Source organism: Haemaphysalis longicornis, unplaced genomic scaffold, assembly GCF_048455015.1.
Source record: "Haemaphysalis longicornis isolate Haplotype H1 unplaced genomic scaffold, Haemaphysalis longicornis Haplotype H1 scaffold_2, whole genome shotgun sequence".
NCBI classification, from domain to species: Eukaryota; Metazoa; Arthropoda; class Arachnida; order Ixodida; family Ixodidae; genus Haemaphysalis; species Haemaphysalis longicornis.
Window position 1 is genome coordinate 216,307,005 of NW_027526295.1, and position 25,237 is coordinate 216,332,241.

The window sequence follows — 25,237 nt, forward strand, 5'->3', positions numbered from 1 at the left end:
ACACTCTTCAATTTTCAGTTGCATCAACCAGATGCGAGCGATCGGCTACAACGTTCGAGCTCATCCACCGTCTCCCCTGCTCGTGCGCTGATCTCTCAGTGCCTTCCTACATACAGTGTCTGCTATCGACAAAAAAATTGATGTAGTTTAGCTTCGGTTAAGCCTGTTTGATAGCGAAAGCTTCCTCCATCCCACACGGCTCCGCTCCGGACGTGGCCTCCTGGCCTTCCTTCGTGGCACGCGCTTATCGCTGCATCGGCGGCCTCCTCGCCTTCCTGCGCCAGGTGGTGTCACAGGTCCCGCACACGTCTCCTTTCCATCCTCGCCTATATCTCCCCTGCCGCCTATCTCTCCCGCCATCGGGCCTCTGCTCCGTGCCGGGCGCTTGCGGAAGGGGATATGGTTTGACCTATAGATTTCAAGGTCAAAATTGGTCACCCCGTGAAGGCTGCCAGAAGTAGCGTGGTGAAGCTTTCGCTACAAAACTCGACATTTCCCTTACCTGCCAGCCACTTATCTGCTAAGTGCTTGACAACGATGCTCCTAGACGCGTTGCACCCATCTAAGACACAAACCAGGCGTTATGGCGGCCAAGGCAGAGTATAAAAACCTTTTTTATATCTGAAACCATGTTCTGCACACTTTTGTCCTTTGTACTTGGAATTTTTCGTTTTCGGGAAAAACCCGATTTTACCAGATTTTCACTCCCAGAACGTGTTTCAGGAGAATCGGCTTAAACCAGGTTTCTCCCATAACGGACCTTGTCAAGGTAGCGATCTGCACAATTGTGGGCTGGCGGTCCGCGGTTCTCAACCAGCACTTGCTTGAAGCAAGCACCACAGATACAGCTGTCGAACTCATTGAGAATTGGCATGACTCTACCGTTCACTACCTGAAGCTGGCAAATGCTGCACTGACATTGTTGTGCCTAGGGAACGGAAGCTGTGGTGTCGAGAGAACATTCTTCCGGCTGAGATACGTTCAACGATCTGAGAAATCTCGAGTGGAGACCGACATGTTGGGCATGCAGAGGATAATGCGTGTAAACTAGGATATTCAAAAACATTATGGCCAACTTCTTGTGACTAAAAGGTTTAATTTTTCAGAGCTTAACAACGCTCTTTACTATCATCATTACTGATCATTTTCCGGAGAAACTCCAAATTCCCGAGAATATTTGTTAGAAAATTCTGATGTCCTCCAGATTGCCAGCTTAAAACAAACCCCAATTTTAACGCGTTAGATTTAATTAAGAAGCTCGTGGTATACTGATAAAATTAACTGGGTGCATTAAATAGTATATGTGTAGATTTGACCCGGACAAATTGTATTTCGGAGTGGTTTTGCAAAAAAAAAACCCGATTTATCCTCGATTATAAGTTTGAGGAATAGCGCCCGATTTTAACCTCCGAACGTCAAAAAAACTCCCCCTCCCCTCCCCGAAGGGGATCGTGCGGAAATGCGAATGCATTGGGTGCACCAATGAGTGCGCTGCGGCAAGCAGTAACGGAGAGAGGCGTGCGCTCCACTGCATTTATATACATTTTCCGAGCGCAGCGAGCGGAGAGAGGGTACGCGGAGAGGAGAGAGAGACCCGCGCAACACGCCCGCCCCGCGCGCGAGCTCTCTCTCCCGCCGAGCTCCGCGATGCGGGCGCCCTCACACGCCCGAGCGCGCTCCTCCTCTCCACTCACTCTCCGCTACTCCACCCGAGCTCCGCGATGCGAGCGCCCTCACACGCCCGAGCGCGCTCCTCCTCTCCCCTTGCCCTCCGCTACTCCCGCCCGAGCTACCACCTGCTCCGGTTGCTAGGCGCGCCACAGCTGTTTCTAGGGGTGAGGAGGAGCGCGGAGAGATAACACCTGCGGGCGCACGCCGACGGAGCACGACAACCCCCGACTAATAGCGCTTTCCATTGGGCGAACAGGAGCACTTCTAACTGCACCCAAAGTGCTCTCGCGAGTTCTGGCGTCTTCCAGTGGTCGGGCAGGAGCAGGGGAGTTGTGTTTCATTGGTCGATGAGGAGCACTTTTTTGGCGCCGAGAGCAGCCGAGAGCAGTTCTCGGTGCTCCGTCGCCAGCGGCGGAGTAATAGGGAGCGTCGAGGAAGTCACATGACCTCTTTTGCGTCACTTCTGGTTTTATCCCCGGGTGGCGGAGGAAAAATGGCGGAATCCAGCAGCCGCGGTAGTCGCTCAGTGCGTACGGCAGCAGCTAAGCGCGGCCGTCTGGACAAGGAATTGCTTCTACTTTTAGATGATGAAAGCACCACAGATTCAAGCGCAAGGTCATCATCGGATAGCAGCAGCAGCGACGACGACGACGATTTGACATTGCACGAGTTTATGTTCGAGCACCTGTTCACCCCGCCGGAGCAGCGACCGAAGGTAGAGTCGTACCTGGAAAAGACGGTGGACGCTGTTATCGTTCGTAGCTATTAAAGACGATAGTCGTTCTTGGGCTACTTAAACCCAGAAATTTTGGTCTGTCTGTATGTCTGTAAGTCTGTATGTCTGTCCGTCTGTCTGTCTGTGACTCGATTCAGCCACCCGGCCAAAGTAATGCCTGCGCAATAGTCTGATATAGTCACAGCTAAATGCGCCCGTCTAAGTCCGGTGTAATGTTCATACTTGTCAATATTGTTGAAGAACAACAAGACATTACGCATATATAAGACAACAAATTGATATAGAAGTGATATTTTCAGCATTCCTTTATAAAAAATCGCACATGTTTGATATTGGCGAGATTAAACACTTCATCAACTGAAGAAGAAAGTATCACTCCGCCGTCGCCTGCTGTCGCCCGCGCCATATAGCTTCTGGCGGCATTTGAAGAAATCAAGTGGCAAGAGTTACGCAAGGTTCCACTAGATAGGTTCCACGTTCTGCTTGCAACGCACGTGGAGTAGGGAAACGCGGTTCTATAAACGTTGAAGTAGAGCGCCTCGATTAACGCGCGTCTTCGCCGTACGGCAGCGTTCGCATCGAGACACCCGGTTTGGAGCAGTGGAACGCGGGAAATTTAAAGTGATTTAAGCAAACCTTTGGCGTCTTTACCTTGGGAGGAGCGCTACACAAGAGGAACAACATGAGAGGTGAGCAGGAATGCGAAGGGAGGCATTTACTTCGCAAAAGCCGATAAAGACTATCGTCTTTTGAGGGAATTTGCAACGAAAGGAGCAGATACGCGGCCAATTTTTTTTGGGGAGACACGATGGTGACCCCTTTATCGTGAACATGAACATCCGCTCGGCTTCTTCATTCGTCGCCATGCGGAAGGCAGACACAAAACCACTGGCACGTATCTGGCAAAACTGGCGAGGAATAACTGCGTGCGGACATCACGAGCGCGCGAAATTCTCCGGGAAGCGAGCGCGGGAAACGTTTGGTCACATGACTCTTGACATCTCGCCCTCCCCCTCTTTTCACTGCTCCCGGAGCAGCGCGAATGTTTCATTCGCGGAACGAAAGCACACGTCCCCGTTACTCCCGTGGGCTGCTCTGGCTGCTCGCTCCACTTGCTCCTGTTCGCCCAATGGAATTCGCCATAATAAATGCGGCGCGGGTCCGCCGCGCCGAGACGACGACGACGACGAAGGCAGAACTACGAGGCGCGCGCTCACGTGCGCTCGCGCTGGAGGAATGCAGGCGCACGCCGACGGAGCACGACAACCCCCGACTAAGAAATGCATTCGCATTTAAAAAATATCAAACCCGAAGACCGACAACCCTATTTATACTACACCTTCCAAGCCAGAAAACCAAGTTAGCTTCTTCAACAGCTGGCTGTTGCTATAACTCACTGTGAATAATATCTTCAGTGTCCTATGCTGCTCTATCCAGATTTCACCGTCGTGCTTCAAAGATGACATGGCTTGGCCCTGACGGAACGAGTTAGCGAACCGGAAGTGGCGGTCAGTGTTAAACAAGCCCAACCTTAAACGTCCGTGCTGCTTGCAGCCGCCGCTGAAGGCTGCAAAGCGATTTAGACCCGTTTCAACGCGAGTGTGAGGTCGTTTCCTATCGTCTATTGAAAAGGTCTTTGTACGGTCATCCAGAGGCCGGCCACCTCTCGATGCAAACTTTACAGGGCTGAGATTATTTCTCGCGCTCTCACGCTACATGTCGTCTGCCGGCGACCAGGGCTATGCAGTCACGCAACAAGCATCGCTCGGACTCCGCGGTGGCCAACGTCAAACGCTGCGACACTTTGTGTTCGAAATTGACGGATGATACGAATACTTTGCACCGCTGCGTGAGAACTGAAATTACCTTCGGACGTCCCGATCGTCTCACACCGAGGTCGTTTCTCCCTGTTCCAGCGTCGCGTGCCTCCTCCTGATGGCGCGGATTATGCGCACCACGAGTGACGTGGGTAAAAACGGCTGTGACCAGTCCCAGACGGGAACACAATGGCGGTGGGGAGATGGCCCCGGAATGTGAGAGCCGTGTTACACTTTCATAACTTTCATATTATTACAACGCTTGCGCGAGCGTGCGTCCGTGGGTGCTCGCGCGAATACATTTCACGCAATTCGGAAAGAAGATATTTGAAGTTGGATGACCAGCGGATCATCCAGGGTTAGACAAGGGTATATATATATTTATGTGTCGTATGTGATAATAGTAGTGACGATTTGCTTTGCCATTACTGTGTTGTACACTTATTGGTTCGGTTACAAACTTCTATGGATTCTTGCCCAATTATAAATCGATTTATCACCATCGTTGAAAATAGTTGAGTGGCGATTCGTCGCGGTAGTCCTGTGGCTAAAGCGTTGTGTTGCTGACTTCAAGGATGCGGGTTTTCTCACGGCGGCGAAAGACGAATACTCTTGCGTGTAGAGCATCCGGCACAAAGATCCCCTGGGGTTCGAAATTATCCGGAGCCCTCCACTACAGCGCGCCTCTTAGCTTGTATCTTCGACGCGCAAAACCGACAAGATTCGAATTTCTTTAGGTTAGTGACTGCTATTGGTGTGACATTTCAACCAAAAGTGTTCTAGCACAAACTGCGTGAACATTGTCTAGTCTGGTCTTTGAAACATCTACATTGAAGTCTACAACGATGATCACACGAGTAGCGTCATCACAACTAACCCTTGCAAAGCGTTAGTCGTTCCTGGAGATTTATGCAAAGTGTACACCACAACCGCGGTTTTTGTTCGCACGGCACTGTCGGTGTTACCATCCTCTTGCGAGTCAGGGGTGTATGGTTTTTTGGAAAACGGAAAATCTATACATGAGCTATGCACTGTGGTTTGCTGATATGAATCATTATAATACTGCGGTGCAAGAGTCTTCCAAGATAAAGAAGAGGAAGCACTTCGTGACTCGTTTCGAGACATAGATATGACAAATTCAAAGTTGTTTTTGCGAAAGTTATCCTATACATGACCTATGAGCAGTGGTTAGGACGAATTGTTTGTTGTACTGTAGTTCAAACGTTATATACATGAACTGGATTTACCACCTCTTGTCTGGCTTGGAGGCGCCCACGTTGCAGTCATCGATGAGTTTCGCTCTGCTCGCTTATCAAAGTCACTTTTTTTTCGAACAGTACTGCATCCATCACATTTAATTCTCGTCGCTCTTTGTAGGTCCGCAACTCTTCGTGAGTCCTCACCATACTTGTTCTTCCGTAAGCATCACTACAATACAAATTGAATGCCCCATGTACGTTGTATTAGAGGACGGCGACATTACTAGCGTAGGCGTGGAGCCTCTAACAGTTTCAGGCCAATCCCCCCAAGTTCCTCTTTCATGAATAGTTTGGCGTTAAGCGCGGTTTTTTTGTGCGCGGACAGGAAAAATCCTGCCGCCCGAGTCATACACAAATTCACTGTAAAAGACATCTGTTTCACGCATTTGCAGCCCTTATATCTAGCATCAATCGTATAGTTTATTCAAAAGGATATTTCTTATCGACGGTGCGCGACAACGTGCGGCCGTCGCCGTGTGTTCATGCATCTGTTCTCCGCCAGCTCCTTAAAGCTTACTGATGCTTTCCCTCAGTAAGCCCATGCTTGTGGGGATGCTGCGCTCACAAATCCTAACTGGGGATTGCTCATTTCTGGAGTAGCACGACAACCAAGAGCAGCACTCTTCTATTCTTATAACAGGAATCAGGACGCATCCGCAGTTGAAGTTGAATATGGGCCTTGCAAATCTTACTAAGGCTTCCCCATTAGGATAGCGGGAGTGCGATGAATAATGATGGAAATTCAACTGCAACGTGAGCCTATCTCCATGTTTCTAGAGCGTTTATTTTGCCGCGGGGCATAGATTAGGAGGTGGGAGTTGACGATGAAGAAAGTTAATTAAATTAACATGAAAATGTTCGCTTCACAGATGAAGTCTAGGAGGGAACGATGATTGGGCCCCTGCATCCATTCTGTGTATGCGGACGCGTCGTCTACGCGGAGGTCCATCGCCGCAAGATGTCGGATCCTCGTCGGCATCTTCTCCCTTTCATCCTGGTTTCAATGAATGATTATAAATGCAACAACAAAAATGGTATGTCTGAGGGTTACAGATCCGACAAACAACCAATAAAAAATACGAGTCTTATCTTCAATCTAGAGATTGCAAAATACTCGTGCGTGGAGGTCGGGGAGTTTACACGAGCCCCTACACCACACAGCGGGCGCGGTAACTCAGGCCGAGGCCTGTACCTTAGCATCCAGGCTCACTCAGGACACACCTAAGCATCAAGAGCCAAGGGCGGTGCCCCTATACGAGTTTAGTAACACCGTAAAGCCTCAGCTCTGCTACGCAAAGTTCGCACCGCTATCATTCTTATTGGTGGAACGTTACATGCGCTGAGGCGCGCCACATAAAGTCGCCTCTTCAACACATGACTTACGGCAAGACTTACTCTCCTCAGCACCCAGACGGAGCAAGAGAGACAAGGCTGTGCTTGTTGGACATACCACGCGCATCTATAGTGGTGACCCGTTCAATGTGCGACCATGATTTTTCATTTCTTTGCGCGGCTATTTTGACATCACCATGACGAAACATATCAGTGAGGGCATCGTGCTACGTTTTGCTCTTTCCCGGCTAAGGAACGCCAGATATGGAGCATCCTATTTTGCCCAGCGACGTAAAAACCCGGTGCGGTGGTGAGCGTGCCTGCGACACACAAAACAGGCGCACACGCACTCAGACAGAGAGGTACGTGTACGGCATCGTCCAGAGGCGGGTGTGAGCTGCCGAAAGCCGCAATGCCATCCGGACACGCCTACGTAACAAGCCGAGCGTCGGCGTCGTTGTTTCAAGGTTGGCTGGAGACGGGCCGACTCGCGGATGCGGCGGACGGAGCAAGACGGGCGTTTTTCAGGCCGGCTTTTCGGGTGCCGAGGAGCAGCCCCCCAGTCGGTTTTTCTTCGCCGCGCTTGGGCCTGCCGCTGCTCCACTTCGAAAAGAATCTCGCGAAAAACGACGCACGCATGCAACCCCGCAGACGCTCAACTATCTCGCGCGCCTCTCCGGGCCGATTACACCCCTTGTGCTCCCCCTCGCATCTTGAAACCCCATTTCTTCGCGCCTCCTTGTACGGGAAGAAACGCGCGATGAAAAATAAAACTCGGAGCACGAATTGCGTGCCGAAACGGGATGCGACCAACTTGTCATTGCACGCCAGTTTGCCTTCGTCGGCCCCCTGCGCTTTATTTTCTTTCTTGCTGTTTTTCTCCCTCTGTTAAGAAAAAAAAAAAGAGCGCAGTGAGGATATTTTACGAGAAAGGCATCCTTTTCTCGCCTTCTTTTCGGCTCATTGCCCCCCGTTCCTTCCCGGTTGGTAGCCGCCTATTACCCCTGTTATTGCCGAGACTGTACAAGCCGCCAGAGCGGACGTAATACACTCCATGGCTGTTCTATTTTCCGAACGACAAGGTACACTGCCCGTCGTCTTGGCCCCGTTTAGCCGACCCAAAAGATGAATAAAAACTGCCCTCTCAGCAGTTCTTACGACCGCACGCCGGCACCTTCCTCGTTTTACGTAGCTTCGCCAGTAACTTCGAGCGGCGTGTGTACACCGCTGCGTTCTCCAAACTCGCTACACAGCGCCAGTGTCCATTTGGGGCCAGACCTGGACGACCCGTTTTCAATTTTCGGTTCTGCTTGTGCCGTTGTTCGCCAACAGTGCGCCGTCCTTTATTCATCGGGGCGTATGCGCGTTCTCTGAGCGCGGTGGTGGCGGTGGCTACAGGTGTGGAAAGAGGGGCTGTCTCCCACAAGTCGGCCCGGCGGGCCGCCGCGCCGGCTTCATTCGCCGCGAACACCAAGCGACGAACACGCGTGGACCATCCGCTGTGCACTGCCGAGTGGGAGTTGGTGTGGTAGCTCGGGCGACGTGCACGCATTGCGCGAGTGCACCGGCTTTTCGCGCGATCCTTTATCGTTCTGCGCCGCCCGGAGTGCGAGCTGGCTGCGTTGCGCTGGGATCCTGCTTTGCGGCCGTCGCCGCCTCGTGCTCTAAGGAGTCCGTCTGGGATTAAGCATCCCTAGTTTGCTGGGATTAGCAGTGACTCGACGGCTCAAGGTCAGTGCTGCGCCTTGTCGTTTGGTATCTCTGTTTCTTTTATTTCTGTTATTAGTACAAAGAGGGTGTAGCCTCCCTTTTTTTTCGTAAAGGAGTCAACAGTCTAGTTCGAGGTATATCAAGCTGGCTGCCAACGTTTCCGTTAGGGCGACGCGGGGCTACCCCTTTTTTGGCTGGCAGGCTTGGCGTGGCTGGCGCGGCGAGTCTTCTCAAAGAGAGATAAGTCACGGAGATGTCTGCACCTATATGTAATGGTTATTCACAGGCTTGACTTTTAAACTTTACTGGTTGATATCTCGCGAACGAGAAAAAAATCCTAGATAAGCAGGCTCGTCACGGTCAGCGGCCTTGGGCGTAAGAACACGTCCCTTCGCGGAACCCAGAGGGGACGACAGGGGCATCACGCCAAGCAAATGCAAACAGAAGGCCGAGCATTCCCATAATCGTCTGCACACCTGTTCTCGCGTTCGAACTTTGTTCAGCCACCTTAACGCACAGAAGCGTAACATGGTCGTGACGTGCCCAAAATCGTCAGACTACCTGCTTTGTTTCAGCTGGATAAAGCAGCTCAATGAACTGTTGGTTGGCTCGTTCTGGAGTAGGGGACGGTGCACGTTATTTGATGGCACACATCATGGCCCTGGACATGGTTCGGGACTTTCGCCGATATGCAGAATTGTGTATTATGTTAATGCGAAGCTGGAACCCGAAATGTTTGAGTCGGATACCGCGGCGACATGGTGGCATAGGGCACCAGGCGATGAAAAATTAATGAAAACTACAATCTCCATTTAACTCTCGATCGTACAGAAAGGCATTCAGAGCAGCGGCTAATGGGGACAATTTGTTCTAGAATTCAAAACAATGGAGATATTTACATTTAAACCACATCATTTACACGGAGAACCACATAGCTACTGAAGTCGATGCACGCATGAGCTAAAATTATTCACCGCGGTCATTCAGTTGCTAATGTACGGCGCTACCTGAACGAGGGTTAGAATCTCTGTCACGAAGGCGATTTCGTGATTTAGGCGATAAATAGGAACCCTCGAGGGTAGGGGATTTTGGCGCGCGTTAAAAGAACCCAAGTGGTGGAAATTAACCTGCATAGCCCTCACGGCGGGCCTCGCAGCTCACACTCACACCTCAGAAGAGGTGAGGTGGGTGAAACCCTAGTTTAAAAATAAATGTTCATCGTAAAAATGTTCATTGTAGGTTAAAACGAAAACAAAGAAAAATAATTCGCTGTATGTAGCTAAATTCAAGAGCATCTTGTGGAAGCATGAGGCGCGGGTGTTGCGCGAGGGTTATGGAAAATTGCCGCGCTATTGAAAGAAGGTTTAGAACAGGATAAAGGCGCGTTGCCTTCATCCTATACTCAAGCCAACCCCACAGTAAGCGAAGCTCCGATGATCTAGGGCGAACGAAATACCGTAAGACAAGTGAATAGTGTGCTCTGAACGTCAAAAAAAAAAAAAAAACGCTAATTTCTCTTTTTCATCGGCGGCGGAAGTTCTTACGCGATTTTTATAGGGTACAAATGGAGTTTGTAGCTTTTATTTTAGCTTGGAAACTACTTCGTCAACAGATGGCGCAAAATGTACGCCATTTCGGGACTTTCCCCGATAAGCAGAATTTGGTATCGTATGGCGCAAAATAAAGCGTATTCCCTGTACATTTTCTTCCCAGGGTGGCAGAAACGTCTTCGTAAAGGGGACATAGAGGCAAAATAAAAGTTTTCTCATTGAAAAGGCTGCTACATCCAAATAACAACTACGTTCATTTTATCATAGTATCTGACAATTTTTCGAAATAGTAAAAAAAAAACATATGCTGTAGCAGCCACTTTTCCATTACCCCTGTGATGTCGTGGGAACTTGTTCGTGCAATTCACAGCCGTTCACAGACGCCACCGCCAAGAAATATGACTGCATTTTTGAAGTGGGGCCTCTAGTTTCGTTCAACAGCGTCATTTGAATGATAACGCGGAGTTAGCGTCGAACACTTTCACCGATAGTTTTTTTTTTTTTTTTTTTTACGTTATGACGCCAGTGCTGACGCTGTGTAGCACGAACTTTGAAAGTTCGTCGACATTTCTTATGTATCTGCGGCGAAACCCACATCATTCAGTGCCGGAATGGAGTTGAGCGAGGTACTAAAGGCTAGTCGTTTCACGTGAAACTAGATTGTATCCTGTATCAATTGTCCGTGCAAATGTGAAGTTAGGGCTGCTATTAGTGAAACGAGATTGAGTTTGAGCACCAGGAGAAATAAATTAACCTGGTCCTTGAATTCTACGCAGCAGTCCTCAAAGAGTCACGCTCCTGCCTCCACCAACTCCTTCCCCTTCACCCGTCAACAAAACTGTTTCCTCTTCATGTTATCAAGTCGCATACAATCCGACTCCTAGAAATGTTTTTTTTGTCGTAGGTAATTTAACAGGGACCGCGGTACGATTTCACCTTGCCTAAGGCTACGGGAACTTCAAGCTATCAACTCATATCTGTTGTAGATCAGACAAAAAATAAAGCAGACAAGGCGAATATATATAAATATAATGGAACCATTAAGATAAATTAGGATATGCTGTCATGGTTTCTCGAAAATGCTCCTCTTTCACGCATACTTCTAAAATCGCAAAAGAAAAAAAAAAAGAGGAGGGGGGGGGGGTCAAACGGGTGTTGAAAAATTCCCTAGGTGGCCATATTTATCTTGAAAACTATCTAGCACCGCTTTAACATTGTGTAGATGTTTACGGAAGGAACAACGTACATTAACCTACGATACAGGTATTTCAAAGAATAATGAAAACAATGCGCATGCTTTACGGATAACTTACGCTGATACGAGTTTCAGACTGGAAATGAAGACCAAGCAATATAAAACTATTATGACATTTTTGTTGCTGAGGCAGGTTTATTTGCTGTTCGGTAACACTCCACAAAGAGAGTTTGCTTCTGTTGCAGAAGTATAAAATACATGTTTTATGTGTATTTGCGAAAATATGAAAGTAGAAAGCAAGACACCGTGTGCAAGTTCCTGTGTAAGCCCCTATCGTGTATTTAATGTCTTTCTCCCGCAGAAACTCCAATCAGCGCAACAGATCTGTGCATGAAACTCCGAATAACTCAACATTATAGCACGGGAAATTGCACGCTACGCCGCCACTTGCCTCTTCACTTCGTTTGTTCGCCTTGCGCCTAATCAGATCTGTAGCGTTCACAAAAAAAAAAAAAAAAAAGTGGGGGAATGGTTGCCGCAGAACGGCAGTCGCTAGGTGTGGGCCGACTCTCCGAGGCACTTTATAACATCGCGCAAACACATCAGTGCTCAAAGATAAGCACTCCAACGAAGAGCGGAAAATGTATCGTCTTATTATGGAGTCGCCGAAATCTGTTTCATTCCGCACCTCGAGCGTCTAATAAACGCCATTCATACTGTCTATAAACTAATCTAATGCTCGTGCTTGAAACAATGAAAGTGTACTAAAAAGGGACTGCGAGCAGTAATAATACATCCCCAACCGTTACCTTACAGTAAAATCTAGAATATTAAAGCGCTAATTACGGGTGCGTGTTCATCCTACCTTTCTTTATCTAAAAAAGTTGGAGGTCTCCGGTATTGTGTCTTCGAAACCTTCGTGCTACAACCATTCCGGATGGCGCCGCAGTTTTCTTGGCAGGTGTGTCCTTTTCGCCAGCGTTCCATTTCTCATACTATAACTATACGAGCAGTTGCCCTCAAGCCCACGCTCGTGTCAATAGGGTGAGGCCGAACTGCATAGACTGCATAAATATGCACGTCGGCCCGGGCTTCATATTGAAAGAAACCTGACACTCCTTGTGCTATACTATTTCCGGACGCAGAGGCGCGAATGTAAAAATTGGAAAATTTCGATGCGATACAAAAACTCCGATGGGCATGCATGTGAATGAGTTTTCTCGACGGAAGTTTCAGTATAGGGTCCGCGTCTCACATTACAGAAACTCCGGGAAACCTTCTGATCACGCCGGCCGACTAACTATTAGTTGGATTCCCGGAACAGCTCATTCTTCTTCGAAAAAAAAAATTCTTTCGGTGTCAGATTTCCTGCTTTATAACTACCACATTGACGCGCATATATCCATCTCCTGTGTATTCCTCATTTTACCGAAATCATAATCAACGAAAATTTTTAAATGGAACCTTACAAGTCCTAGTTAAAGCTAATGATTAAATCTCACCCCTATCAATTAATATAAATCGACTGTGAATGGAAGATAATGTGGATATCGTGCAACAGACGATGACTGGCCTTCGCTGATAGATCAATTGCCTGCTACCATCAACAGACACGATATGACCATCTTTTATTTGATCGAAGAGTGTATTTCCAGTATGATAACATTTTTGATTAATTGCACCTGGTTACACTGTCCAAGGAGGACGGATGCAGATTTTGTATTTCTGTTTAAATGTTTGCATCATGTGACTGAGTGCGAAAGTTTGACGTTGTCAATACATTTGCCGGTAGCATATAATCCATTTCGAGAATTCGATGTGTTTGGAACAAAATTTGTTCTCCTATGCAGCGACTGTTTCACTTGTATAATGGTGTGAGTTCAAATGATTTTGAGGTTTTTAACAATAATATGTCGGCATTTAAACTAGCTCTTGCGAAGTTATAGTGTCATGTGTTGGTATTCATGTTTCTTCTCTTTTGAACTGTATTCTCTTTTATTTTCTTTCTTTTTTGACTTTGCGCACCACCATCGAAGGCCACGCGCTGTTGGTGGGCACTTTCAAATAAAGATGAACGAATAAATGAGTGAATCCTTCACTTATGTAGGCCCGATAACACGATACTAAAGATACCGTGTCTTAAATGCGCTACGTGTTCTCGGTATCTTCCGCAACGCTAGTGAATCAACTGCAGCCTTGGCTGAAATGTAGCCGACTGCAGGGTGTGCGGATTGCTGCTTCCGAAAATCAAATTATAACTGTGCACTGTTTTATAGAATTTTATCGAAACTCATCGAATTTTAGTTCCACGGGTGGGATGTCCGTTCTTTTAGAATTCGGATCACGCATATCATTTCACGATTGTAGCTTTGAAGTCATGTCACGTTTTTTTTTAAGACATCGCCGCACCCAGCGTCTTGTTTGTCTTGCGCCGCTTTATCCATATGTTTAACGCGCCGTGCTCATTGATTTACTTTTCTTGAGCTTACGTGTTTGTGTTCGGATTTCAAAGAAAGTGTGCACAAGTGAAACTAATTTCGACCGAGTTGAGGAATTTGTTTTTACTATAACGGCTCGCGTGATTTTTCGGTGTTCGTCTAGAAGCATTCTGATTGATTGATTGATTGATTGATTGATTGATTGATTGATTGATTGATTGATTGATTGATTGATTGATTGATTGATTGATTGATTGATTGATTGATTGATTGATTGATTGATTGATTGATTGATTGATTGATTGATTTAGAGTTTAACGCGCCGACGCAACACAGACGATGAGGCGCGCCGTAATGGAGAGCTCCGGGTTAAATTTGAACAACTGGGGATCTTCAACGTGCGCCGAAATCTCGTACGCACGGGTGTTTTTGCTTTTCGCCTCCATCGGAAAAGCGGCCGCCGCGGCCGGGAATCGAATAGAAGCATCCTTCATAAGCTGCAACCACGGAGAATTGAGGCCCTGTCTACAAAGCCATACTGTATCTCACATTTCCGGAATCCATAGATGCATGCTATAGGAGTTTGAGGCCATTTTGCGGATTCAACTGCATATTTAAAAGCTGAAAGCGCACCCTCAAACGCCTCCACGTTATAAAAGGTCAGAAACCTAAAAAATAAAGTAATATAATGCTGGCCAGCATGTAGAAATTGCGTGCGGACGCATTGTATTACAAGATAAATTATAATGAAAAAATAAGCGAAAGAATAGCGCAATAAGGGCAAAAAAACTGGCATAACAATCATTGCGAGCTTATTGGAAAGATGCGGATCACCTGTCGGTTGGAATTTTTTAGAACCGGATATCCTGGAAATTTACGCACACGGCGTTAGTCTTCCATTCAAGGTCCAGTAGCGCGAAAGTTTAGTGAAATCAAAAACACAGTGCTCTCTTCAATGAAAAAATTGTCTAAAGTTGCCATTATTCTTTTCGAACAAAAACAGATTTGCTGCTGTGTAATACTTAGTACATAAGTCAGGTCATCATTATTTTTTTAGGAGATATGTATTTTTAGCGCCCTTAAAGCGATCACACAGCAGTGGGAAGGTTAACCAAAATACGCAGTAGCCACCACTTTGACGTGGAAAAAATACTAGGCTAGCATATTTCTCTATTCGGTGTCTGTCTGTTCGTTGGCAGATATATATATATATATATATATATATATATATATATATATATATATATATATATATATATATATATATATATATATATATATATATATATATATATATATATATATATAGAAATAAGGGTTGGCAGTCGAGAAAACCTCGGAAAGCAAAGGGGAGGATGTGGTAGATCATTGAAACAGATTAAGAATTTGGAAAGAAAGAAAGAAAGTGAAGAAAAAATGCCCGCCAGGTGGGATCCGAACCCACGACCTCCAGAATACCGGTCGTGGGTTCGGATCCCACCTGGCGGGCATTTTTTCTTCACTTTCTTTCTTTCTTTCCAAATTCTTAATCTGTTTCAATGATCTACCACATCCTCCCCTTTGCTTTCCGAGGTTTTCTCGACTGCCAACCCTTATTTCTGTGTTATTTTCAACGAGCCCCTCATTTCCTATTCTGATTCGCTACATATATATATATATATATATATATATATATATATATATATATATATTTATATATACATGAGAAATGGTTGATCCATGATTGAAAACAAAAACAGTGGTTTACTGATGTTTCGACTGGAGGACCAGTCTTCAGCTGAGATGAAGACCGGTGCTGCAGTCGAAACATCAGTAGAACACTGTCTGTTTTTAATCGTGAGTCAACCGTTTTCTAAAATATTTTATCTAGTCTAGCTCATCTATAAGTTTCTTCTACTGCTAGATATATATATATATATATATATATATATATATATATATATATATATATATCAAGCCTGCCGAGCATAACCAGTATTACTTTTGTCGTATTGTCGTCGTTCTCCACAAACATCGGGAACCACGGGTTGTGTTATCGTCTACGAAACGCGGTATACACCGAGGAAAGAGCAGGCACGTCGCTGTGGTCTTGCCAGTCTTATTTCGGGCGAAGCTGGAATACGACCGCTGTGTCTCGAATCGATTCAGCAAGGCGAACACTGCATTCGCGCAAAGGGCGCACGGCACGCGGCACGATGTGGCAATGCTGCACGCCGGAAAAGTTCGACATTGCATGATGGATCGACGCAGATTAAAAATGCAAAAAAAACGTGTCCACTTATTTTCTCCGCTTTGTTGCAATCTACGCACAACGCCGACGGAATGCGTGACCTGTACTTTGTCTTTAACTTGCACGCCACCTGACGCGCACGATACTTGATTAGCATTCGCTGTGTCCGAAAACATGTTGGACACAGCTTGGCGGCATCGCCTCAGCCGGTATTTTCTTCTTTCAACTTCCAGACTCGCGTCAGACGTCTAAACATTCGCCGAACGCGCACGACACAGCTGCGAGAGGCTCTTGCGCCGTCAAGGTATAGCAACGCATAGAAATCGGATTCGATTGGTTAGACTTTCTCTGAATTGTTAGCCTTTCCTGCTATTTATTCTACCTGACGTTTTCGCGATTCCGGTAGTAGACATGCGAGACATCGTAACAGTACTCCTCATATATTACTGACGTTAACCTTACAAATATGGCGAAGTTAATATTAACGGCCGTCAAAAGGCATTTGAAACAGCCTTTGAAACAGGCCTTTGAAACATCACAGGCATAAAACACTCTTATTTTCAATACTCTACCACAATAAAGTAAATACGTACCCAATAAGCGAACTGAACTGAAATTTATTTCAATGCGGATTAAATTAGCAATGTAACATCTGCGTGACTGTGCATGTGCGTGTGTATCTGCGTGCGTGCGTGCGTGCGTGCGTGCGTGCGTGCGTGCCTCTGTGTGAGCCTTTGATGAGCGCAGGTGTGTACGCATGTGCGCGCCTGCTTGCGTGCCTCGTATATTTAAAGGTACTCTCCAAGAAGTACCTATAGATCTTCGTCCTCACACCGCCCCAGAGTTACCGATCGAAGTGGCCGAGTACGAAAATTCGGCGAATGACGAGGCCCAGCATTTTATTGACTGAGAAGAGGCATTTGCACTGGGACATTGCGTAATGCTAAACGCCACGCAGGCTTTGCGTGTAGTCCATGCGCAAATCTATTTTTATAGTTATATTGTATTCTGGGCATGGTCATTCGACGAATTGACACACTCGGCCAATTCAATCGGTCACTCTGGAGTGCTGTGGTAAAGAAGCCCTACGGGATATTTTTAGAGGGTGTGTCTTTTGGGGCACTGAGCCGATGGGTTTTACTATTATAGTCTGGTAGCCTAAAGCAGCAAACGTTGTAGGGAGTGAGGGTTCTGGCCCATATCGATAAGAACGTCCCGCATTTAGAACACACCGCACTCTATACTTTACTACCACTTACCAACCGATGCAGGAATGAACTGGTTGGTAGAAAGGGACGTGGATCTAATGTATGCAATAAAAGGACACTACAAAAGCAGCAATCGGGCTGCGGTAGCCAGCAAGGCGCAGCCCCTACCAAGCAGCAGCAGCAGCAGAACACCGGCAGCAAGCGTACGACCGTTCGACCCGCCACGCCGTGACATAGCTGCACCCCCCCCCCCCCCCCAACTACCTTGTTGTCAATGCTCAAGTGCCCTTCCGGCTACTTTCGATGTTCGCCTAATTAAAGCTTATCTAGTGTAGTGCGTTGGTTCGCGCAGTTGCGTCACGGCAAGGCTCTATGACGGACCCCTAGGTATAGGCCGGAGAACCTGTGGTGTATAAGAATTAAAGGGACCCTACAACACTTTCGATAAGCGTTTTCACTCTTTCCTTCACGTCTGGAACCACTGCGAAAGCTTAGTTATCACCAGCAGAGACCGGCACTGCGCAATTTGCTCGTCGCACCAGATACGCCTTCCATTTCTGCTTTGTTTTTGTGGCTTTTTTTTTTTTCAAAGCTCCTATCGAAAAGCGTTCATTGCTGCAACTGAAAAATAAGCGCCCAACAGCCGCTACATGGCCTCAGTGACGTAATTCAAGCCGTCGAAGAACATCAATACCTGGAAAGAGAGAAACATCTTTTTGAGCGAGTTTCCAAGTTATCTAATGGGCATAGAGCAGTAATTTTTGGCTGAGGTACTTTGCGACCCCATAATCTATGTACGGGGTGTCTTGGGTGACTACGTTCCACAAGCATTTAAGATTTCAGAAAAAGTTGAAAAAAGTGTTGCAGGGTCCCTTTAACCGCACTTATCATATCTGTCGCAGTAGACACCCGTGGTTCCCTGCCACGCATAAGCCTCCCAGTAATTATATTATTTTATGGTTAATTTGCGCGGACAGTTTATCCGGACATATACCTATGTCTTAGCGCGACGTAGAAAAGCACGATGAATGGCGTGTATGCTTCCTTATATCCATAAATACCCGAGAAAGTGGAGGGGAAAATAGCCCCGCCGATAGCTTAGTGGTCATCGCACCAGACCGGTATTCTGGAGGTCGTGGGTTCGGATCCCACCCGGCAGGGATTTTTTCTCCACTTTGTGTCTTTACAAATTTCTTATCTGTTTTGTATGACCTACCGCATTCACCCCTTTGCTTTCCGAGGTTTTCTTGACTGCCTCTGAAGAAAGGAAGTCCTCTTCCTGAAACGTCAGTAAACTTTTTTCTATTTTCTACATATTTCTCGTATGTCTCTGTCTCTACTAACCTTATATATATATATATATATATATATATATATATATATATATATATATATATATAACTTCTTTTTTCCGGTCAAACAATGGTACAACCGGCTCAACAAGTTTTGTTAAAAGACTCACCCATGGTCGGAATCGAATCTCTGGGTCTCTGGCGTTGTGAGACCGACATCTATCCGATTGCGCTATCATGGCATTGGGAGCGCTCATCATTTGCTTTGTGTTCGTAGCGCGCGGGTGCTGGCTTTGGACTTCGGCTGAGTTGAAGTGGACAGATGTTCGGGTGGGGAGGCGCGCGTCGGGCATTGGCTGCGCTTGTGATGATGTAAGCTCTGGCGTGCAGGTGTTGTTCTAGTTGAGAGAGACTGCGTGCGCTTGCCGGTATCAGTATCTGATGTACCGATAAGATGTGTAGACCTAAGAAAAGCCAAGTTAAAGCTAGGGAAGACCACCAGCTCCGCTGTTTCCTCAGTCTTCTCATCTCAATAACGAATGCTGGTGAATTTTTCTTTTTATCCTTCTCTTTACTTTTCTGGGGACGTATTCATCCTCACTTTGTGAAAAGGGGTGATGACGACGACGCCTACACGCGTACATAAATCACGATATGTCATCACCTCGGTGAGCATTCTTTGATAAATACCGACCACGACCGTGGCAATACATTGTTACTTAGGTACGGTACTACGCGCTTTCATATGGATCCAGGCGGACGTTATATTCTATGGTTGTACGTGAACACGCGGCGCTTGGTGGGTTAACAGTCGGAAGTGGAAGGAGTGCTGCGTGATTAATGGCATTTGTAAGAGCGATGCTTGTTTTGCGACAGTTATACTCCTCATAAGCCGTAATCGTACCATAATCGCATCGGATGAAAGACTGCTCTTAGAAGAACAGACCGCCAGTCGCACGGGTGTTCTGCGCACTCGAGCCCTGGCAAGCCCTTAACCATTTCCACCGCACGGCGTAAGCCGAGAACCATGTGGCAACAAACATTTCAAACAACCAATTATCGCTGGAAGCTCGCCCTGCGAACTTTAACCGATCTGCGCTGAACGCACAGCTACATGACCTAACTAGCCCGTTAAAAAGGGCATCGAAAAACTGAGCCGAGTGAGCGGTGCGCAGCGACTGGAAATGACCCGCTGCTTGTTCTGGGAAACGTTTCGCTTCAAATGCTAATTACCCTTTCGGAAAAAGGGGGAGCAAGAAGTCACTAAAATAAAGCCTTGTTAAACTGCGAGGGTGGTGTTCCAAACGCGAACACGTAATGTCTTTTTTCTCTCTCTATTCTTTTTACGCGCCCTGGTGACTTGTGCCTACTTTTGAGGCTAGAATGACGCCGGCAAAAAGCTATTTCCGTCAACGGGGCGCAGCACTTGAGCTAGCTAGTCACGAAGCATTGCTCAGCGTTTCAGAATAACGGTTGATTGCGGGGAATAGAAATTAGCGGTTTTGAGGGCTCACCAAATAACTGTACAGTAAGGCATAAATATTCCGTCTCGATTGTTCACGTTAAAGTAAAAACAAGAAAAAGCCCTCAGGATGGAATAAAGAATGAGGTTACGCGCACGCAGCGCTCACTACAAACGAAAATATATATTTGCAACAAGGCAACACGGAAGGAATGACTACTTGGCCGTAACATGTAAACCAAACCCACATTACACTCAAGAGCAACGACACACGTCATTCATTACAACCCTTTTTAACAGTCCATTAAACAAAGGTCAGAAATGGCGCTCCACTATTCGTCATCTCTTTCAGAGTGAAGGCTACCGAAGAAGTGTCGTGAAGGGCTCTAGGAGTCCACATGTGAGCTGACAGCGCTAATGTTTCCGAACTTCGCATCGCTCGAACTCAGGGCAGCATTTTCGCTTCGACACGTGTACTCTGAGCGCACTGCCAGCTCCTGCTTTGAAACTGGACGCGTGCTCCGTTAGGCAAAAGTTTACACATCGACTAGTTGGGCCTATGTATTGAGACCCACCGTTTAGCGTGGTTGAGCGCGTGGTTTTCGCTACTTTCTACCGCCAGTGGCATCGTCATTCACTCGGGCGCACATCTAGGCGAGTCTGTTGAGGTCTGAGAAGACCAGGGGCACTCCCGCTTGTCTTAGAACCTCCTCGAGCTTGTTACTGATGCCGTGAATGTGGGGAATCGCCGCCGTCCTCTTTTTGCGCCCGCGCAGGTGCTTCGTTTGACACATGGATGCACGGCTCACGCCAAAGTTTGTTTCCCACACTATTGAAGATGGGGTCAGAGAAGCAAGCTGTGCGCTCAGCGACCTGTGCCTGATAGTTGGGAGCAGAAACAGAACCGGGAACGGAACGGAAATTACGCACCCCTCCGTCAAACAACTACGATGGTTGAACGCGAAGCTTTGTCGTGATGGATTGTTTGGGTTGTCGTCTAAGTTTTCAAAAACCGCTTCGACCATGTCAAAACAGAACAGTCGGATAGACGCCGGCCTCATAACGTGAGGAACGCAGGTTCGATTTCGACTACGGGAAGCGCTTTTTTAGATGCAGAGCATCTGATTCACTCGCCTTGTCCCTCCGGCGTCGTCGTCGTTGTTGTCGTCGGCGTTGTCCACCCCTCTGCCATTCTCCTCGCCGCGCGAGCTGCGCTCTCCGCCGCTCTCCGCCGCTCACCCCCTCTCCTCTCCGATAACGAACACTCTCTCGCGAGGGGCATTGGATTGGATTTGATTTGATTGGCTTGGCTTGGCTTGGCTTGGCTTGGATACGGTTGGATTGGATTTGGATTGGATTAAAGTGGATTGTGTTGGATTGCGTTGCGTCATAGCCGCGGCACCTTGCGTCATAGCCGCGGCAGACGCGCTGGGGCCGGCGCATGTGCAGTACTCTCTCTTCCGCGGTTTCCTCTCCTTCGGGCGCGCTGCGCATATAACCGGTGTGCCGTTCTCCGGCGAAGCAACATCCACGCTTGGCTCAAACACCTAGAGTCCACGCCGCTTTACAAGTACGCCAACGTCGTCATCGACTGGGACCAGCTTACGCAGTCCCCTCAACGTTATGAGCGCTATAAAACGCGTTCCCTTCGCCGCTCCGCCTATGCGTCGCATCTACACAGGGGTTCCCGCGAGGGGAGGTGGGAGTTTTTTTAACAGCGAAGCTGTTAAGCTAATTGTAATTTTTTTTTGTGTCCGCAGTTCAAAATACCAAGAAATTGCCGAGTGCGGGCACGTGAGCGCGGGCCTTGCGGCGACCGCTCGGCCGTTAAAAAAACCAACAAAATGCCATGCGCTCGTATGTGCGTGCCTCGCGACGACCGCCCAGCGTCCCCTGCGCACATTCGTCCATCCAAGCATACCCACTTATAGGGAGATTGACCAAGGTTGTCCAAGAAAAAAAAAATCACGCCATATCCACGGAATGAATGATGATAAGTGGGGCGAAGCTCGAGAGGGGGAGATCATCGGTAACCGTAACTCTCCCGTGAAAGTTCGCCCATTACATCATTAAGACTGTGTGCGTACATTGTACAAATCAACTTTTATTTTGTTCTTGTTCGTTTGTTGTTGTTGTTGTAGGGTTCGTGAGGCTGCAAGCAAGCGCTCGTATCGGCAGGCAAACCCCGATGCAGTGAGAGCTCGCGAGGCGGCTGCAAAACGCATCAAGCGAGCTCAGCCGAAGCTGCCGACGCGCGGTTTAAGCGCGACTTTCTAGACGAGATGCTTCGGCCTCTCTTTCGCGCACGGCGGGATCCTGTCGGCGAGCGCGCGCTACCGCCGCTCTGCGCGTCCTCCGCTCCGCAGCCTTGTCAACAACCACCTCCTCCATCCGGTGACTCATTGCGAAAGAGGAAGCGCGTAAACAGCGATTGCCTTTTATAGTGTCAGTCACGTGTGAGTGACTTCATCATGACGTCACTCACACCAGCGCCACCTGCGAGTGAGTCATCGAACTAGGCGGTCACGTACCACGAGACACAAGGGATGGACAGACCCACGGCTTTAGGAGCTTCGCCCCAAAAATACTCCAGCGTTCGCCGTAATCTTGGCAACACTTGCTCGGAACGAGAAAGACATGTCGTAGCGTACGCCACTCCAACGTAATGTTCAGTGATTACCGCTTTCAAAAAGATAAAGGAAGCTCACATTTCTAGCAAAAAATGGTGGAGTGAAAGTCGTTGCGGTAGCGAAGAAGAAGCAAATAGGCTGCAATCGGGGACCTAAACGTTCATGATGGCCGTAAAGGTTGCGTGCAGCTTCGCTACCTTGAAGTACTATGCGTTAGTGCGAGCGTCCTTCATTTTTTTCTATTACTTCGGCGTTTTCGCGTTACACGCCATCAGTGAGAACACTAAAGCTGAGCTTTAAAAAACGTCGTACCAAACGTGACCACAGAGTGTGAGGACGATGTTCAAAAAGAGGTGGCACTCTTGAACGACCTTTTCTTGGAAAAATAGTTCTGCATTGGCCAAAACAACTTTGATCAGATTACAAAATATACTTTTCCTCAAAAGTCCCGACTGCAGCCCGGCTACACGCCCCACCACGGCCCATCTCTTCTGGGACTGTCGGGGCAATTCTCCGTTCCAGGAACGTCACCTTTGGACGCTTCGGGTGTCGTCCTACGAGACCTGAATCCAAACCGCATCAGGCTCACCGGACTCAGACAGGGTCGCGCTGGAGTCACTCCTGTCTTTCGACATGGAGAGTGGGGCTTTATAGAGAAGCTGTAATTCCTTTTCCCTTCTTTTCCGGCTCCATCTTTTAAGTCAGCATAGCTTCCTTTTAAATAAAACATTTTACAACGACAACAACCGCAATATAGATCGATTGCGCGATGCTTCCAACTTCATTTCATGCCATTTTAACGGTTCTCCATGCCACTAGCACTGCTGACGGCGGTGCCTGAAAACATTCACGATGCACGCAAGCGTTGTGTTTGCTGTGGCCACTCGGACTTCTCGTCCTTAACGATGGGATTGTCTCCGTCCGGTATTTCTATATTTAATTTTGATGTTCCGATTTCTGTTTTTAGCGCAACTGTGTTAGGCTAGGTTTCCACGCATTTTTCGATGTTCTCACCCTGGAACTCCCAAGTATTCACGTTTCTTTGGCGCCCCAGGCGTTCTATGGTGAGGCGCGTTCCACGGTGAGAGGCATTTCATAGCGAGGGACATTCCGTAGTGTCAAGCGGCGAGAGGACAAGCCCCTCCAGAACGCGGGGCGGAAGCAAAGCGTCTCAGGCGTTTGATTGGCCCAAAAAAAATTAAAGCCGTTGCACTCACTGTCGGAGATGAAGAGCAGTGATTCGCCATTATGGGCTGTAGCGCCGTTATCCGCTCACTTCTACCACCCAATGCAATTCAAATTTCCCGCCTTCGCAGTGCTCTCGCGCTAATGTCTAAAACTGCGCCATTGGGAGTTCTGTTGTTTTTGTGCTTGTTTTCGCTCCCGCTCGTGCCGGTGTTGCACTGCCACTTTCTTTCGCTCACTGCCGTAAAACCAACCCAACGAGCGTTCATAACTACATGAACGCGGGCGCTGCCGGTTAATTGCGTACATTTTGCCTCATATGTACCGACAGTTTTCTTCGCGCTAAACAACGGTGAGATGTATGAGAAGCGCCAGCGGTTCACGAGTTTCGAACGCTTATGTAAAGCGCTTGGCTTTCAAAGCCTCTGGGTTACGCCACGGCGACGGAACGCCGTATGGAGATTTACTTTGGTCCAGTGAGCGAGCTACGACGACAAGGCAAATCCCTAAAGTGCTCTGCACTTAAAATGCTTTCGCATGTAGAACACTTAAAGAAGTGTTTACGTGTTCGCGTGCCGTCCTCAAACCACGTGTTAGTTGAGATGACACTACCGCTGTTGTTGTAGTCGGTGATTTTAATGTGGATGTGTCGAGAGCGAAAAGGGAGCGGTGTACGCGTTTCGGGTTGGAGGAATTCATCTTGCGATGCCACACCAATTCGGAGCAACCGAACACCCAGCTGCGTGCGTGCATCAATTTCACATTATAGAAACTGTGCCCGCAATTGCAAATACGCCGATTAGTGTATACCATAGCGACAAAGAAGCCATTGTTACCGTCGTTACAAAGTGAGAACGCGTGTTTCGAGCTCCTTTGTTAAACCACATTCGCAGAGCAGATTGCCGTATTTTTTTTTTTTACTTTTTTCTTGTTTTCTCTTTCCCCTCGTGAAGGATAGACTACCAGGCTTTACTTTTCAGCAAAACTTGTTGCTGGGCTTGCTTGTTGCCGATTACAATCATGACAGGAACGACTGCGAGAAGGAAGGCAGTCCCGGCTCGCATTCCTGCCTACCTCCCAGCTCTGTCCTTCTTTTCTTTCCTTTGGTCGCGGTTGGCAACACCACGTCAGCACCATCTGCAACAGGACCAATAAAGTAAAACTAGTTTCTAGAGATGAAACAAACATACGCACAAAGTGCGGACACGCCGCGTCCGCAGCTAAGAAGCAAACATTCTCACTGCCAGCCACACGGGGCTCAAAAGGTGATCAATTCCCGTCGCCCCACTTCACTAATACCCCTCGAAGGGTTAAGCCGGTGTCCCCAGTTGGCCGAGTAAGCAAAAAGCACTCCGCCTTCAGCGTCGGTGTCCGCTTCTAGGCGGCTGTACGCGCTGGAGCCGATGACTTCCGGTCAAATAGCATGCTATCCGTGGGAGCGTTGAACCCTTAACCATCACGAGAGGTCAGTCAGGGGCTGTATACGGTACACGCAGCAGCCGGTCCAAAAGCTACGTTCTCG

At 47.8% G+C, this 25,237-nt stretch overlaps 1 protein-coding gene across 2 annotated transcripts in view; it reads left to right on the forward strand.

Moving 5' to 3' along the window:
• Positions 1-25,237, forward strand: part of LOC144169890 (uncharacterized) — a 206,438-nt gene that overhangs the window by 108,645 nt on the left and 72,556 nt on the right. The window contains exon 1 of one of the 2 annotated variants that reach the window (XM_077699311.1): positions 8,264-8,546. The exons of the other annotated variant lie outside the window; for it this stretch is intronic. The gene's annotated coding sequence lies outside the window, so the exon portion shown is untranslated. Of the gene's footprint in view, positions 1-8,263; positions 8,547-25,237 lie in introns of those variants that run through there. 2 annotated transcript variants of the gene reach the window in all.